Source organism: Anomaloglossus baeobatrachus, chromosome 2 (genome assembly GCF_048569485.1).
Source record: "Anomaloglossus baeobatrachus isolate aAnoBae1 chromosome 2, aAnoBae1.hap1, whole genome shotgun sequence".
Lineage (NCBI taxonomy): Eukaryota > Metazoa > Chordata > Amphibia > Anura > Aromobatidae > Anomaloglossus > Anomaloglossus baeobatrachus.
The window spans coordinates 661,380,663-661,398,492 of NC_134354.1; the positions used below are offsets into that span (position 1 = coordinate 661,380,663).

Sequence of the window (17,830 nt, forward strand, 5' to 3'; positions counted from 1 at the left end):
CCCACATCATGCTTCATCCCCCCCATCCTCCATGCTGCGCCCCCACATCATGCTTCATCCCCCCCATCCTCCATGTTGCGCCCCACATCATGCTTCATCCTCCATGTTGCGCCCCCACATCATGCTTCATCCCCCCCATCCTCCATGTTGCGCCCCCACATCCTCCATGTTGCGCCCCCACATCATGCGGCATCCCCCCCATCCTCCACGCTGCGCCCCCACATCATGTTCCATCCCCCATGTTGCGCCCCCATATCATGCGGCATCCCCCCCAGCCTCCATGTTGCACCCCCACATCATGCTGCATCCCCCCCATCCTCCATGTTGCGCCCCCACATCATGCTGCATCCCCCCCCCATCCTCCATGTTGCACCCCCATATCATGCTGCATCCCCCCCCCATCCTCCATGTTGCACCCCCATATCATGCTGCATCCCCCCCCCATCCTCCATGTTGCGCCCCCATATCATGTTCCATCCCCCCATCCTCCATGTTGCGCCCCCATATCATGTTCCATCCCCCCATCCTCCATGTTGCGCCCCCATATCATGTTCCATCCCCCCATCCTCCATGTTGCGCCCCCATATCATGTTCCATCCCCCCATCCTCCATGTTGCGCCCCCATATCATGTTCCATCCCCCCATCCTCCATGTTGCGCCCCCATATCATGTTCCATCCCCCCATCCTCCATGTTGCGCCCCCATATCATGTTCCATCCCCCCATTCTTCATGTTGCGCCCCCATATCATATTCCATCCCCCCATCCTTCATGTTGCGCCCCCATATCATGTTCCATCCCCCATCCTCCATGTTGCGCCCCCATAGCATGTTCCATCCCCCCCATCCTCCATGTTGCGCCCCCATATCATGTTCCATCCCCCCCAGCCTCCATGTTGCACCCCCACATCATGTTCCATCCCCCCCATCCTCCATGTTGCGCCCCCATATCATGTTCCATCCCCCCATCCTCCATGTTGCGCCCCCATATCATGTTCCATCCCCCCATCCTCCATGTTGCGCCCCCATATCATGTTCCATCCCCCCCATCCTCCATGTTGCGCCCCCATATCATGTTCCATCCCCCCCATCCTCCATGTTGCGCCCCCATATCATGTTCCATCCCCCCATCCTCCATGTTGCGCCCCCATATCATGTTCCATCCCCCCATCCTCCATGTTGCGCCCCCATATCATGTTCCATCCCCCCCATCCTCCATGTTGCGCCCCCATATCATGTTCCATCCCCCCATCCTCCATGTTGCGCCCCCATATCATGTTCCATCCCCCCCATCCTCCATGTTGCGCCCCCATATCATGTTCCATCCCCCCCATCCTCCATGTTGCGCCCCCATATCATGTTCCATCCCCCCATCCTCCATGTTGCGCCCCCCCCCCGGGTTGCTTGTTCGGCGCTGTCTTCGGCTGTAAAGCGCTTACCTGCTCCAGGCTGCATCTCCCGTTCTCCACGGTGGCGGTGGCAGCGGCGGTGGCATCTGACATCTTGCTCGGCGGCTCCATCTCCGGCGGCGGCTCCATCTCCGGCGGCGGCTCCATCTCCGGCGGCGGCTCCATCTCCGGCGGCGGCTCCATCTCCGGCGGCGGCTCCATCTCCGGCGGCGGCGGCTCCCGTCCTCCTCTGCGCGGCCTCACGCTCCTGTGACCTCTGCACAGTGAGCGCACGGCAGCACGTCGGGGCGGGGAGCTGATTACAGCTCCTCTGACCCCGGAAGTAAGTGCCGGCACGCTCACAGTGTCATTTATAGTCGCGTGTTATAGACGCGACTATAAATGACTGTGCGCTCCCTCCCTCCTCCAAAAAGGCCCCGGATTTAATAAAGAGTTTGGAAGAGGGAGGGAGGAAGATTTAAAAAAAAAAAATTTTTTTTTTTTTTTAAATTTTGGTTTGGGCGCCGCCCCCCTGGAAGGCGCCGCCCTAGGCACGTGCCCTCAAGTGCCTAATGGCAAATACGGCCCTGAGTGCATGTACAACCAGCTGTGCATCTTATTAAGGATCCCAGTAGCTGCCATCTTAGTGCTCTTACGAAGCCCAGTCTATGGCTGAGCTTCATAGGAGATCATTTCTTACCATACACTACAACAAAGAAGTATTGCAGAAAAGAGTACAAACAGGTAAATGATTACAGGTTCAAGTGCCTTAGGGGTCTAAAAAAATAAATGAAAGTTAATTACAATTTTTTTTTTAAAAAAAAACAACTATATATATATATATATATATATATATATATATATATATATATATATATATATCAAGAACAATTTAGTCTGAATAATGTGTTCACTGTATAACCAAATTTAAAACAACACTCGTGGAGCAGAAAATACTCCACAAAAAAACAGTGATTTCAATATAGTAAAATAATTAGTTTATTGGGTAAATATTCAAAATGTAAATATAAAACAATAATGAATATAATAAGTAATGGTGCTTCAACAGGAGGGGCGATATATGAGCATAAATATTAGGATTATAGTAGGCACAAGAGTAAACAAAACCAAAGGGTTCGATACAAATTGAATATATTATTGTCTAAAAAATTCAAATATTAGTGAATGTGCCTGGCTTATGTAAAAATTAAATTATACACATACAGGAATAAAATTCATTAATAGTGTAAAAAATAAATATAATCTTGATGCAAAATATGTTTAAGTAAAAAAGTGACATATAGTATCAGTTTCCAAATCATATAAATTTAATAAAAAGAAGGTAAATTGCAACTTAGAAAACCTAATTTAATCCAGTGCAGTATGTGTATTCAGCAGGTTCCGTGAGGCATTTATGATGCAAAGTGCTGAGTGCTAATTGGTGCTAATTGGTGACCAGTGAGATAAAGTGCTTCAAGTATAAGGTGCAATGATGATTACTATAAACGGACAATAATGCATCCAGATAAAGTTCAATGACCGATAAGGTAAAGTGCTCCTGTGGCAGTAAACAATAATTACCTGGTGTATGGTGCTGTGTCGTCCCTTACCCCGATGTACGTTTCAATATACTTTTCCTCAGGGAGCATATATATATATATATATGTATATATATATATATATATATATATATATATATATATACGAAAATAAAAAATATATAAGTTTGAATTCCCCCTCTTCCTTTCCCAATTAAAGAATAAAGAAATTAAATAAGCAAAAAGTAAACATATTTCATTTTGCTGTGACTGTAAAAGTTCCATCTATGGAATGATAAAATTAATTGACCTGTAGGGTAATTAAAATAAAAATCTAAACACCTGAAGTGGTGTTTTCATTCACAAAAAAAATTGATAAAAGTCAATAAAAAAAAACCTTGCAAATATTGACCACAGCTTGCTATGCAAAAGAACTCGCTCCATTGATGAAAAACAAAAAAAAAAAGAATTAAGACATTATTGGTCTCAGAAAATGAGGGCACAAATCAGTTTTTTTTTTAAATTTTTTACATAGCTTAGATTTTTATTTTTTTTTTTAAACTACTTAAAAAAAAATATAAGTGCCACTGTTTTTTGGGTTTCATTTTTACAGACAAATGTATATATATATTTTTTTTTAACATTTCTCCCTATTTGCATTTTTCCCCCAATTTTCATGACATTGTATGATAAAATGAATGGTGCCATTCAAAACTACTGTACGACTTGTTCCACATTGAACAAGCCTTCGTATGATCTGTGATTAAAAAGCATTCTTGGAAGAAAGCGAGAAAAAAAATTGCTTGGTAAAGAAGAGCTTAAAAAGTGTATGTCGACAAGCTATTGTCCATATTTCTTTGAATGCCATAGAAGGGGATATTATGGTAAATAAATGTCTGCCATGTAATTCTACATTTTCCTCAGTAGTCACTGCAGGGAAAAATTTAAGAATTGCCGCAGAATACTTTCCATACCAATTCATTGCTGACAAGTTTTTGCAATCCTTAACTTTTAATTTCAAAAGGCAAGTACACATCAATTATCCAGATGTAGAGAGCATTGCTCTTTGTCACTCACATTGGTCTTCCACCTCCAAGCCAAGTTCAGTAAGGACAATATCCATGTTTCAGTTTGATCATTACTTAGCAAATACCAGCAAATAATCAGCAGTTTTGCAACCACAGGAAGGTGACAGCAGCCCGCAGAGTAGCACGTAACTCAGTGTTATGCTTATTGACCTATGAATTGATGCAGACTCATAGAAAACCCGGCTCTTCACCTTTGCCCTCCTGATGGAATGTATAAGTAAGCTATAGCTGAAATACCATTTAATTTTCCTATATGATAGGAAGAAGGAAATGTTAAGTCTATCCAGGCACATTATTTGATGTAACAATATGCACTATGAGGTTGCATAATACAATTTGGAGTATGGGGCTACAAAATACAATATAGGCTATGGGGCTGCATTATACAACATGGACTATGGGACTGCATAATACAGTATGGACTATGGGGGTGCATAATACAGTATGGACTATGGGGATGCATATGCAGTATGGACTATGGGGCTGCATAATGCAATATGGACTATAGGGCTGCATAATCCAATATCAACTATGGGGCTGCATAATGCAATATGGACTATGGGGCTGCATTATATCATATGGTGGACTAATGGGGTTACCTTATACATGGACTATGGGGGTGCATTATAATATATGGAGGACTATGGGGTGCAGTATTATAAATTGAGAACTATGGGGTATATTATAGTACATGGAGGACTATAGGAGGGGCATTATAATAACTGGAGGGCTATGAGGGCTACCTTATACATTGAGGACTATGGAAAATGTATTATAATACATGGAGGACTATTGGGGTGCATTCTAATATATGAAGTGTTATGTGGGATCCATTATACTATATGGAAGGCTATGTGGGGGCCATTCTAGTATTTGGAGAGCTTTATATGAGGGGGAACAAAGATGGAAGCATCGGATGGGAACATTTTGTGCTGAGGGAAGGAGGCTCTTTCCCTCAGCACCCAGCTTTCCCATGCTCTGCTATACATCTTCCCTCAGCACCCAGCTTTCCAATGCTCTGATATCATGGGAAAACTGGGTACTGAGGGCTGAGGGAAAGATGTATAGCAGAGCATGGGAAAGCTGTGTGCTGATGGAAAGATGTATAGCAGAGCATTGGGAAGCTGGGTGCTGAGGACAATATGGATATCACAACACAGAAAAGCTGGGTGTTGATAGAAAGAGGGATTTGAGATCATGGGAAACCTGGGTGCTGAGGGAAAGAGCCAAGTGTCAGCATCATTATCCCGTACCCCGAGTGTCAGTGTCATTATCCTGACCCAAGTGGGGGGGCTCTGGTCCAAACTTTGCATTGGGCCTATCAAACTCTAGGTACTCCACTATTCCATATTTAGTGCCAACATTTTCCACCAAGCAGTGCAGATATTGTCATTCCAGCACTTCAATGTCAAAATTCAGAATAGGCAAACTAATCTATCAATATGTTTTTGGAGTGTAAGAGGAAATTGAAGAACCTTGTGCAAAAGAGGGATTACATATAAAGTCAGATGTCTGTAGTCTCATGAAGGACAAGTAAAGAAAATATATAATTTTGGTATTTTTGGAAATGGTTGTTATTTTGCAGTGGACTAGAGATGCATTGGTAAGATTAACATTAAAATGAATGTGAATAAGGGTGTACTCTACCAATTTCACACTTAATGTGTACGGTGAAACCAATGTCAAATCTGCCTTAAAATCCATCACAAATTCAGATTTTGCCATGGATTTCTTCTGTTTAGTCTATGCTCAGTTTTTGTTTATGTGGCTGGACCCTAATAGTAATATTTAAATGGTGGGAATCGAAGGTTAGCAACAAAATCCAATGGTGTGGTGTGAAAAAGTAAATTTTTCTTACTACAATTATCAAGAAAATCAATTGTTGTGTCAGGTTAACTCCTTTAAGTACATTGCGTACTTGAAGCTACCGCTCCCAATGTGACCTATATAATGGGATGGATATGCAGGGAGATGTTTAACTGTGGACAGTGTGAGTGAATGTAATTCAGAAGCAGTTAAAGGCAAGTTAACCCCATCACGACCTTGTGATTTTCCATTTTGCTCTTTAGATTTTTCTTTCCTTTCTTTCAAGAGATATAACTATTTTACTTTTCCATCCCTATAGCACATTTTAGCTTGTGATGGAGTGGAAAGCAGGAAAAAAAATTCCAAGAACATTGAAGTTGCAAAAACTTGCAATTCCACAATTGTTTTTTGTTTATTTACCATATTCACTGTACGCACTGGTGGACAGAGACAAAAAAGGGCTCCTGTACAAGAACAATATATGGACCCTTTGCAGCCCAAGGTCTCATCAAAATACATATTTCCACCAGCTTTGGGGGTAGAAATGGGCATCCTTATGACTTGGGCCCCTTGTGCGGCTGCACAGGCTGCACCATTGATATGTCCTCCTCTGACTATATGGTAAAACTGACTAGGCAATATGATTTTCCAGGTCAGTACGAGTATACAAATACCAAATGTATATAGTTTTTTTATTTAGGTGGTGGAAAAAAATTCTGAAATTTGTAAGAAAAAAACATCATGTGAAGGGAAAGATGTAGGCTCAGCATGTGAGCCCGCATCAAAAGCGGGCACACGAACATTGATGTACCAGTACATCAAAAGTCGTGAAGGGGTTAAACATTTACATCTAGTGGCTTATGTGTGGCACTTTCTCTGTCAGTTGATCACTTTCCTTTTTTTCATATTGCCTTTGTCTAGACCACCATAATAACTATCTAGCTGCAAATTTCTTCTACAAAGTATTTGGCTCCTCTTTTTTTTTGCAACAGATCATCATCCGCCATACTAAAATAAACTCCTCATAGTCAAACATACTTTGATCCTGAATATAATGCTATCATGCACCGTGCTACTGAATTTAAGGCTGGGGTCAGACTAGCGTATGGCGTCAGATATGATGTGCTAATGACACTCAACTCAAACTGTGTGAGCTGAGTGTCATTCACTGTGCTCAGATTCTCTCACATGCGAGAAATCGCAGCACAGATGTGGAGAAGATGGAGAGATTAAATCCATTGCCTGTCTCTGCGTTTATCGAACTGCACTCAGATGTAATCCTCCACAATCCGATGTTTCACTGGCACCCATAGGCTTTTATGGATGTTCGTGAAATTTTCCCCCCAAAAAATTCAGAAAAATTCACAGAAGTGTCCCTCGGTGGTATGTCGCAAGTTACTATGACGACTGGGTCTCGCCCGCCTCTGCCGCAGACCCTTCCTGTGACCTGTCCTCTCCCCAAAACTTTGTTGTAAAATAAGGGTCCTCTTCGAAAGGCTTTGCTGCAGAACACAGGTCCTCTTTGAAAGACTTTCCTGAGAGTTGGCCTCAGTACAATGGAGCCATAATAGTGCCAGTGATTACTTTCCCACAAGCAGTGGAAGAAACAGTTTAAGCTCCAGAAGAACCACCTGCGGTAGCAGAACCAGGAGAGTCTACAAACAGTGAATCCGTCAGTTTAGTAAGAAGACTAAAGGCTGCTTTACACGAGTCAATCCATCGTGCGATTTATTTGGCAAAGTCTTTTTTTTTTTGTATCGCTGATAGGTAGTTGTCCATGTGTCACACGTTGAGTGTTGTCAAACGACCACAAAGCGCTCATCGATATATTGATTGGCCATGGCGGACGTCCAAAAGGCTTCACACATGTTTTCCTTTGGTCAATCTGTCTTTTGTATGGGCGTAATTAGGCAAACTATACAGCCCTCCGTGACGTTGTCTGGATTGTTGCACGCCCTGAATTCTTCTGACCTGCTCAATCCAGTTCTGCTGATGTGGTTGATTGGTTAGATCCCATATATATAGTTTCTCTTCTGCGTCTGTCTTTGTTGCCTCGTGTGTCCTTAGCATCAATCTTGTTTGTTGTTTGTGGTCTGGTTAATGTCGATTTTGATCCAAAAAGGAAAGATTGGCATATAACAACTTACCACAAAAAAGGGCTAACAAGGAGTGAGGGCGGAAAATCCAGCGAACAAACAAACGTAAGAAAAATTAGGAGTAATGCACTATAAAACACTGTGCATGACGCCAAGGCTGAATGTTCACACATCATGACTACAGCTCCGTATTTTATAACAGTAATAACCAATCAAAACGCATCTGCTACAACCAATCCAATTAGATTAGGCGTGATTATTTAAAACCACAAATACGCCCTGAACGTTTACTGACGTCACAAACAACTACGAGGATGGCCGATTACATGGTGTCACACTTTGCAATGTGTCGTTCATTAAGACTAAACTGACCGATTTTATGAAATTAAACGATGAGTACACGATGGCCGAATTTCAAACGATTAGGCATCGGTTGGACTCGCAAGGAGCTGTCACATGAGGAGATGTCGTTACGAATGACGGAAGTGCGTCACAAAATCCGTGACCCCAACGATGCATCGCACAATAGATCGACTCGTGTAAAGCAGCCTTAAGAAGTCGCAGACAACGACCTAGTCTACCTACAAACATTAGTGGAACATTTGCACCAGACACCAGAACACAACAGGGACCAGCTGAGACATTAGAGTTACGTGAATCTAGTTGTAGCAACTTTGGTCAACCCCCGCTCAGGTACAGAGAACAGGTGCCAAAAGAAAAAAATGTGTAAAATGGTGTACTTATGTAAATAGTAGTGTAACCATAGAAAGTAAGAATGGTTGTAAACTGTAAATGTTGATATAATGTGTGAAAAATGTTGATTTTGCCTTAACCTGGTTTTTCATAATTTTGATAAAAATGAAGCAATACTACTAGACTGGTAGTAGTAAAAACTTGCCATTGTAAATAGTTGCACCAGTTGTGGACACTACCAGAGAAATACTGCAGTAAAGTCTTTCAAAGATGGCCTGTGGTCTGCAGCAAAGTCTTTAGAAGAGGACCCTTATTTTGCAACAAAGTTTTGGGGAGAGAACAGGTCGCAGGAATGTGGCAGAGGCGGCCGAGACTCAGTCGTCACAGTAACCGGCGACATACCTCCCAGGGACACCAGGTTATGGGTGGCAAGTGGGGTGCCTCCTGTATATATGTTATGGTTGATGAAACATTTAAAAAAAGTACCTAACTTGTATGGGAAGGAAGTTTTTAATGTTTGAAAAAGTAATTAAAGTGTTAACCTTTGTTCACCTTTGCAGCCCGAGGACATGCTGGAATTCACCAAGGGGGAATGTAGTATCCCTGAAGCTATCAGGAGCTAAAGGGAACTTCATCCTGTCAAAGATGAAGAGCCTACCCCCAGAGACCCAGAAGACCAGTGCTGGTTACACCAAAACACATATAATCCCTGTTTTTCCCTTTCACAAGGACTGGTGACAGGCTAGAGTTGGACCCAATGGATGGCCACCTAGAGGTGGAACCGATCCAGTCCACTAGATGACAACCAGGGAGGAGGGGTCAGACACTCAGTAAGTGGAAGTGAAAGGAGACAGACGCAACGGTACTGATGGGAGTGTGTAACAGTGACCTGTTAGGCTCAGGCGTGTGGTTGCCGAAGGAGTATGGTGGAGTACTCTTGGAACCATGCACCTACGGGGTGCAGAGCCCTAGTTCAGGAAAACACTACAGGCAGATCTGATAAAATCCAGGACCTCACCAACCATTAAGTTCAGGGCCCAACAGTGATGGGAGAACCAGGGACCTGAACAGAGAACCGACTCAGCAGGGTTCAAACTGTCTGCCATACGGACTAAGACTGAAAGACATCCAGAAAGGGACCCCCAGACGCTCCAAGCCACGGGGACCCACCAACCAGAGATGGGTTCAGGGGAAGTAAGCCACCAGGTCATCACACCGGCACTGGAACTAAGGGGACCAGTGGTGAGGACCAGCCTCCATCGGGTTGCAAGCATCACCACAGTGAGTAAAGAACCAGTTACACTGCAATGCCTTGTGTGGTCTACCTTCTTTCTGCACCCCGGTATTGTGAACTGACTTAAACATCAAATACCATCATTTATCCCCTGGGGCCTAGCCCTACTTGCGGAGTGCCACAACATCCAGGCTGCCATTAACACCAGCCCCAGCAGTAAGAGACTGTGCAGAGGCGGCTCCATCCATATAGCCGCAACCCGCAAGTGGCGTCACGACAAAAACTTTATTATAATATCTGTAAATACCCCCTTTTAAAAGCGACCCCCCCAGTGTCACAGAACCGGGCACCGACCATTAAACCGTGACACTTCCCAGAGAAACCAGGCCCGGGACGGAGTACCCCATAGCCTTGGGGCGCAGCATTTACCGGCCCAGAACACAGAATCTAATGTGACGCCCTGACAAAATCAGGGTGTCACAGAAGACTTCACCTCTCTACTGGTGCAGGATTGTCTCCTCTTTGGTCCACCATCACAATCTTCATCCTGGTACACATCAGCCTGCAAAGCCTAGTCACCCCACCATCACAACAGGGACACATCAGTGGGCGGGGCCAAGCGGATGGTGACGTCCACCTAGGGGTTCTGAGGTGTGCCAGGAGGGGACAGTCAGAGAGAGAAAGACAGAGTCAGAAAGTGACAGAAGTGAAGAGAGGAGTGTGAATTGACAGGGTAGTCAGGGGTTGAAGCTCCTGGACTACCGGACTACTGACAAACTGACTAGGTATCAGTCAGCAGACAGGGCCACAGGCGTCGGAGATCCAGTCGCGGGAGACCTTAAGTGGACCGGGGCAGGGTTGTAGCCCGCCGGTACTGACAGCGGGAATCCGGTCTGGAGCCATGCACGACAGGGTACCTGGACCCTAGCGAAAGGACAGCTTCATGCACCTTACTAATTGACCAGTCGAGGACAAGATTTCAGGTCTTGTCCCACAGGAGGCCCAGATAGAGCGAGACGGAAGCCCAACGAGGGGAATAATGCTCCGCAATTGCCTGCTAAGATCCCACGGGTCAGTTTTCGCGGGCCACAGCTCCCACGGACAAACACACCAGGAGTGGGCTTCCCCGTTCCAAGCGGAGTAGTTAACAAAAAGGACACAAACACTAAGTGCAGGAGGAAGGGACCCCTGTTTGCTCTACCAGGGTGTGGGACCCGAGCACACCCCTCCGGAGGCGACCGGTTGCCGGCAGTTTGGTTTACCATCTGGACTCTGTGTCAAGTTATTTTAGAACCTGGAGTACACCAACACCACCCGGTCCAACCCTGCAGATTGCGCTCCGCAGCACCATCCCACCTGTATTGGGGCCCTGGGACAACACCTTCCCTACCCGTGGAGGGGATAACATCCAGCTTCCCCACTCCGTCGGTCCCAGGCATCACCTTCAGCGGCAGCGGCGATGTCACCAACAATCACCGCACACCACGGGTGGCGTCACTGACAAACCTCCCCTATATATATAAATCCCCTTTTTCACGTGCGGGCGACAGAGGGGTGCACTGGCCTGGGTCCGGCTTCCCCTCGAGCCACCACAACGACCCCGGATCCGAGCGTATCGAGCAGCCCCCCTGCCGCGGTCTGTCCTCCTGCCCGCAACACTAATCAGGAACATAATGCAGCAAAACCCCTCAATAAAGATGGAGGCAACAGGTGCAAAACACTGATGGAACAACCACCCACATACTGCCAATCCATGGAGGGGGTGATTGCCTAGTATTAAAATTGCACACAAATGGCAATACCCAATATATACCTTATATATATATAGATATATATTATACATTTTTTTAATCATATCTTTATACAGAATGCAGCCAGGCCCATTAATGTAGGCTTGTAAAATAGGGTCTCCATTCATGTGTGGTGCATTTATATACTGCTGGGCAGCCCGCCTAATCTAATAGTATGGGTGTCATTAATAGGCTGTAAGCCAGACACTATGCATCTACATGTGTGAATGACGCCCTATACAAGCCATTTGTGTGCAATTTTAATACTAAGAAATCACCTCCTCCATGGAGTGGCAGTGTGTGAGTGGTTGCTTCATCAGTGTTTTGCACCTGTTGCCTCCATCTTTATTGAGGGGTTTTGCTGCATCCTATGTGTGTATTTGATTCTGTGGCCTGGGCAGGTAAACAATGATGACGCTGTTCTAGGCTGACTAATCAAAAGAAGAGCAAGGGATGCTGGCAAGTAGCATGCGGTTTGAAGAGTTCCTCTCCAGCATCTACAGAGTACTGACCTGGCCGCTGGACCAGTGTTCTGTAAAATCGATTTGCTCGTCTGTAGACACTACCTACGTCATCAAAATGTTATTCTAGCAGCTTTTGGCAGATACTATGATAAGGACAAATCTGTCTATTTTAGAATTAAGTAGGATATACCAGTCCTGACTCTGCTTCTTCTTGTGTGTGCTTAAAAAGGTGAGGTGTTGATGCAAGCACACAAATATGTGCTTGCTAACCTGCCGTAATTAGTTTGTTTTTGGATAATTGTTTCCAGTTATATGCAGGTCTGGCATGTGTATAGTAATTACTATGTAGCCCAACATCATAAGCAGGCATGGTCTCTGATGTTATATCTTTTGTAGAGTATCAGGGGATCACTTGTAACACATTACCTACCTTAGGTCTCCGCAAACAAAGGTCCGCAAACAGCTCGCTTCACTAATCCGATGCTCCTGAACTTCATATGTACGTTGATACTTCATTCACAAACCTGAAAATGGCACAAGAGAGGTATTTCTTATTTTTTCTGTACCACCGTTACCTTATTGGACAATGGATAGGCAGAATATAGGGGCCATCAGGTATAAAATGAACGTGGTTTTATTGTACAGTTCATTGCACACATACAGACATTATTTTATCATCTGAAAGCAGCTGAAGTCAGGACAATGCCCTGTTTGCATTAGCATTATACTTTGTACCCATATTCATTAGATTGCCAGTTCCCTCTTACAACAACTGCAAATTTTATATTTCATTTTAAAAAGACACAGATATAGAGTTAGTATGAAAATTTCTTCTGGAAAAAGCTTTATTTTGCATTTATGTATCTAGGTATTAGTTTGAAGCATTTAACATTTTTTTAAACCTACAGAGCAAAAATATTAGTAGCGAAAGAAAAAATATATACACCTGTGATCACAGCATAGCTACCTGGTGGATCCTGCCAGTAGCATATGCTTCGTTGAAAGATTAACCATGCACGTGTAAGTACACACGGACGGTATAGTGAAACTGCGAATGGCTCATTAAGTAATTTATGGTTTGTCAATGTACTGTGAAAAGAGACTGTGCGTCATTAGGATTAAGTACATTTATACCTAGGGTTCATGTTTTTTTTTTATTTTTTTTTTAGTCTAAGTAGTTCTATAGCAGTGGTCCCCACTCCAGCAGACAGACAGAAAAGGCCCCCTGTGCAAGAACTGTACATTGGCCCTTGTCAGTCCCATAACTCATCAAAATGAACAATTCCACTTGGTATGGAGGTAAAAATGGGCCTCCTTAGTTTTTGGGCCCCTGTGCAACTGCACAGGTTGCACCAATGATATATCCGCCTCTGTGTCCCCAACCTTTTTTACCTGGAGAACCACACACAACTCCGAAAGAGGATCACATGCCACATCAAGACGTTTCCCCCCACCCAGAGTAGTGATATCTAGCTCCTTAAAGGGAACCTGTCAGTGCAATATGCACCCGGAATCACGAGCAGTTCTGGGTGCATATTGCTAATCCCTGCCTAACTGTCCCTGTATACACTAGCATAGATAAAGAGATCTTTAGAAAAAGTATTTCTAAAGATCCCATATGATGTAAGCATGCCCCTGTGGGCGTGCTAACATGCTAATCAATTCACCGCATCAGAAGATGATCTCACTCACCTCTCTGCTGCCATCTCGTCTGACTTCTGAATTTCGGCTTAGTGTTCATGACCCCGGAGTTTCAGTCATGTGCACTATGAAGCCGGGTGTACACGTTATGGCTTCAAACTCATGTAGTGTGCATGACCGAAAGTCTGGATCACACGCACTGCGCTAAAATCCAGGAGTCGGACGCGATGGCAGCAGAGAGGTGAGTGTGACCATCCTCTGACGATGCAAATTCATTAGCATGTTAGTACGCTCATAGGGGCGTACTAACATGCTAAGGGGGCCAACTAGCCAAGGGAACTAATGCTCTTGTGACTAATCACTGGCCTCATTAGCATAACATATGGATCTTTAGAAATTCTTTTTCTAAAGATCCCTATATATATGCTACTATAGGCTGGGATAGTTAGGCAAGGATTAGCAATATGCAGCCAGAACTGACACTTGACAGGTTCCCTTGAAAGAATGGCCGGAGCACTGCCACCCCTCCCCCGGGTATGTGTGGAGGCCAATATGACACTGATTGGATGGGAGGTCAGGGTGTCACGGGTGAGGGAGGGGGAGTGGGCCCAAGTAGAATTTAAAAGGGCAAGCTGGGGGGAGGAGCGGCACCTTTCCCGCTTTTTGGGACAGAAGTGAGAGCCCCCATCCCCTTACCAGCAGAAATGGAATCCATGGATCAACTCCTGGAGCGGCTGAGAGCTGCTGCTGGTGACCGTCTCCCTGGGTGGCTGCAGGACATGATCGCGGGGATCATCGGTGGGAGTCCGGAGGTGGCTGGGAGTCCATCCCGGCACAAGCAGCGCCCCTGGAGGTTTAGGCCGCCAGACAGGCTGTCGCCTGACCTGATTCCCAGGGCACAGCGTCACCGCAGAGGCCCCTCTAGGGACCCTCCAGGCCTGGCGCCACGAGTTAAGAGGTCCAGTAGGTCCTGGCCTGGGAAGAATTCGAATAGGTGGCTGGGCCCAGCGGCGGATAGCAGGCCTGCGCTGGAGTTGAGGGCGGGGCCTGCTGCCGCCTTGTCTGCAAGTGACATCAGTGGTGCGGCGGGGCGCTCTGGTGACGTGCCTGCCGAGCACCCTGAGCCCCTCCCCCCTGCAACAATGATGACTTGGAAGGTTCCCTGCAAGGTGGGTGGAGCCAGGAGGCTGCAATCAGCGGTACATCGGGCCTGGTGTCCAGGGCCTGCATCTACAGAGACCTTGTCTGGAAGAGGGACCCCATGGGGGGCTGCGCTTGGAGAGCCCAGAGGATTGTATGCAGCCCCCTAGTCCAGCCGGCGCCGCTGATCAGCGACAGGTCCAGGATATGAGGCCTGAAAGGCCCTCAGGCTTTACAGGTTCAAGGGTCACTGGCGGGGAGTCGGCTGGGAGGAGCCAAGTTGTGATGGATTGGCGGGACGGACGTCAGGATTCAAGTGGAGTGGCTGGCGGAGCCTCTAAGCTGGTGCAGCCTGGTGAGTATGATTCTATGTCCTATGTCACATTTGTCTTCACATGCTTGTCAGGTACACAATGTGGGGGGGGTGATAGATCAGCTGGGGTAATACGTCGGATGGGGGTGGGGAGTTGTTAGAACTCTTAAGTAGCGTTTATACGTTGCTTGCCCGGATTGGGGGGCCAGAGGAACCCTCAGTGCCAGTAGCGGTATGGGTTAATCCGTCTGTCGTTGCGGCTAGTGAGTCCTCAGTTGCGAGTATATCTTCCTCGGTATCAGTGTCGGTTCAGATGGAAAATAATGAGGATAGTATTCATTTGGATGATCGCACACACGGGGAGGTTTACGTGTGTTTTGAGGGCCCCCTGAGTTCCTATCTTAAGAAGGTGAGGGAAAAGATCTGAAAGGGCGAATACATCGAGATCTTTTCCCTCCTCCCATTGGCAAAATTTAATTTGGACAAGGGGAAGAAAGACAATAGCAAGAAGGAAGATGAGGAGAAGCAGCGGTGGCGCTTGATTCCTCAGCCATTTGCTAATTGGTTGCAGGCGTTCTCAATTTTGGTAAGTGTAATTGGCAAAAAGGCGCCGGAGAATTATTCTCATTTGTTTGGCTACATGGACTCGATTGGTGAGGCCTTCAGAGTTTATGGGGGTCAGACTTGGCTTCGTTATGACGAGCAGTTTCGTCAGCGGAAGGCTATCCATCCATACATAAGATGGGATCAGAAGGATATAGGTTTCTGGTTGCGGGTGATGGCGCCGGCCAGGTATGGGCAGTCCTTTCAGGGTGGGGCCAAGTCCTCCAGCCAGTCAGGAAGTCAGGGTGCCAGTAGTCAGTATGGACAGGCAGGGTCCCAGAAGCCAGGTTTGTGTTGGCAATTTAACGAGGGGAAATGCAATTTCGGTGCCACTTGCCGTTTTAAACATCTCTGCACCCATTGTAATGGAACATCCAATGGGGTGTCCAAGTGGTTTTAGAAGGATAAGCCCAAGTCCGCTACATCTAATACCCAAGGGTCAGATGCCAGTGAGCTTGGGCGCAATGCTTCCGTACCTAAATAGGTACCCTGATAGGGATAAGACTGAAATTTTGAGGTTGGGTTTTGGGGAGGGTTTCAGGATTCCTGCTCCTATTTTTGAAGTTTTGGTGACAACCAGGAATCTCCCTTTGGTGTATCAACATACGGCAGTTGTGGCTGAAAAATTAGGAAAGTGGGTTGCGTTGGAGAGAATGTCAGATCCGTTTCGGGCCTCTCCTTTTCCTGATTTAGTGGTTTCACCATTGGGGGTGGTGCCCAAGAAGGAGCCAGGTAAATTAAAGCTGATTGACCATTTGTATCATCCCAGAGGCAGGTCAGTGAATGATGGTATACCCGCCGAGCTTTGTTCGGTGGTTTGTACGTTATTTGATGAGGCTACAAGGTGGGTAAAAAGATGTGGGAGGGGTGCGCTGATGGCAAAGACAGATATTGAATAAGCTTTTTGGCTCTTGACAGTACATCCAGACTTTGTTAGGTTATTGGGTTGTTTTTGGGAGGGAGATTATTTTGTGGACTGCTGCTTGCCTCTGGGTTGTTCAATATCGTGAGCATCTTTCGAAACTTTTAGTTCTTTTTTGGAATGGGTTGTTCGAGAAGTTTCTGGCCTGCCATCAATGGTACACTACCTAGATGATTTTTTGTGCATGGGACCTGCTGATCCGTCACATTGCGCCAGCATTCTGGCAGAAATGGAGTGGGTATCGAGGCGCTTTGGGGTGCCCTTGGCACCTGAAAAAACTGTTGGGCCAACTACTTGTATATACTTTCTGGGCATTGTGATTGACTCAGTGGCTTGGGAAGTTCGTCTTCCTGATGACAAGGTCGCCGCGCTAAAGGATGTGGTGGTGAGGGCATGCCAGATGAAGAAGTTACAATTAAGGGAGGTTCAGTCGTTATTGGGAAAATGTAACTTTGTGTGTCGGGTAATGCCAATGGGCCAAGTTTTTTTCACGACAGCTAGCTTGTGACACAGCTGGAGTGCTCGGTCCTCGCCACTACATATGTTTCTGGGCGGAACATAGAGTGGACTTATTGGTTTGGGGAGAGTTTTTGGAGCAGTATAATGGTCGTTCGCTGCTAATGGATGATGTAGTGGATAATTTTAAATTAGAATTGTTTACAGATGCTGCGGGCAGCTGAGGTTTCGGGGCCTTCTTTCAGGGTCAGTGGTGTGCGGATCAGTGGCCAGAGAGGTGGATTGCGGAGGGCCTGACAGGGAATGTGGCATTTTGGAAATTTTTCCAATATTGGTTGCACTTCATCTGTAGAGAGAGCAGTTGTCGAATAATAAGATTCGTTTTAACTGTGACAATATGGGGGTGCTGCTGGCAATTAATAATGTCTCAGCGTCTTCTCCCTCAGTTGTTCGGGTGTTGCGGCAGCTGGTGTTGATTTGTTTGGAAATGAATGCGTGTGTCACAGCAGATTATGTACCAGGAGAAGAGAACCTAATAGCCGATTCCCTCTCTTGTTTTCAGTGGGATTGTTTGCGGGTTTGCACTCCATAGGCAGAGGCCAGTGGCTTGGAGTGCCCTGCACAGCTTTGGAACGTGGTCTTCAGGCAGCAGGACCACTG

General features: G+C 45.9%; 1 long non-coding RNA gene across 1 annotated transcript in view; it reads right to left on the bottom strand.

Annotated features, from left to right (window-relative positions):
* Positions 1 to 17,830, bottom strand: part of LOC142290506 (uncharacterized) — a 200,121-nt gene that overhangs the window by 42,967 nt on the left and 139,324 nt on the right. Inside the window, exon 2 of the long non-coding RNA XR_012750327.1 lies at positions 12,526 to 12,619. This is a non-coding gene — a long non-coding RNA (uncharacterized LOC142290506). The remainder of the gene's footprint in view (positions 1 to 12,525; positions 12,620 to 17,830) is intronic.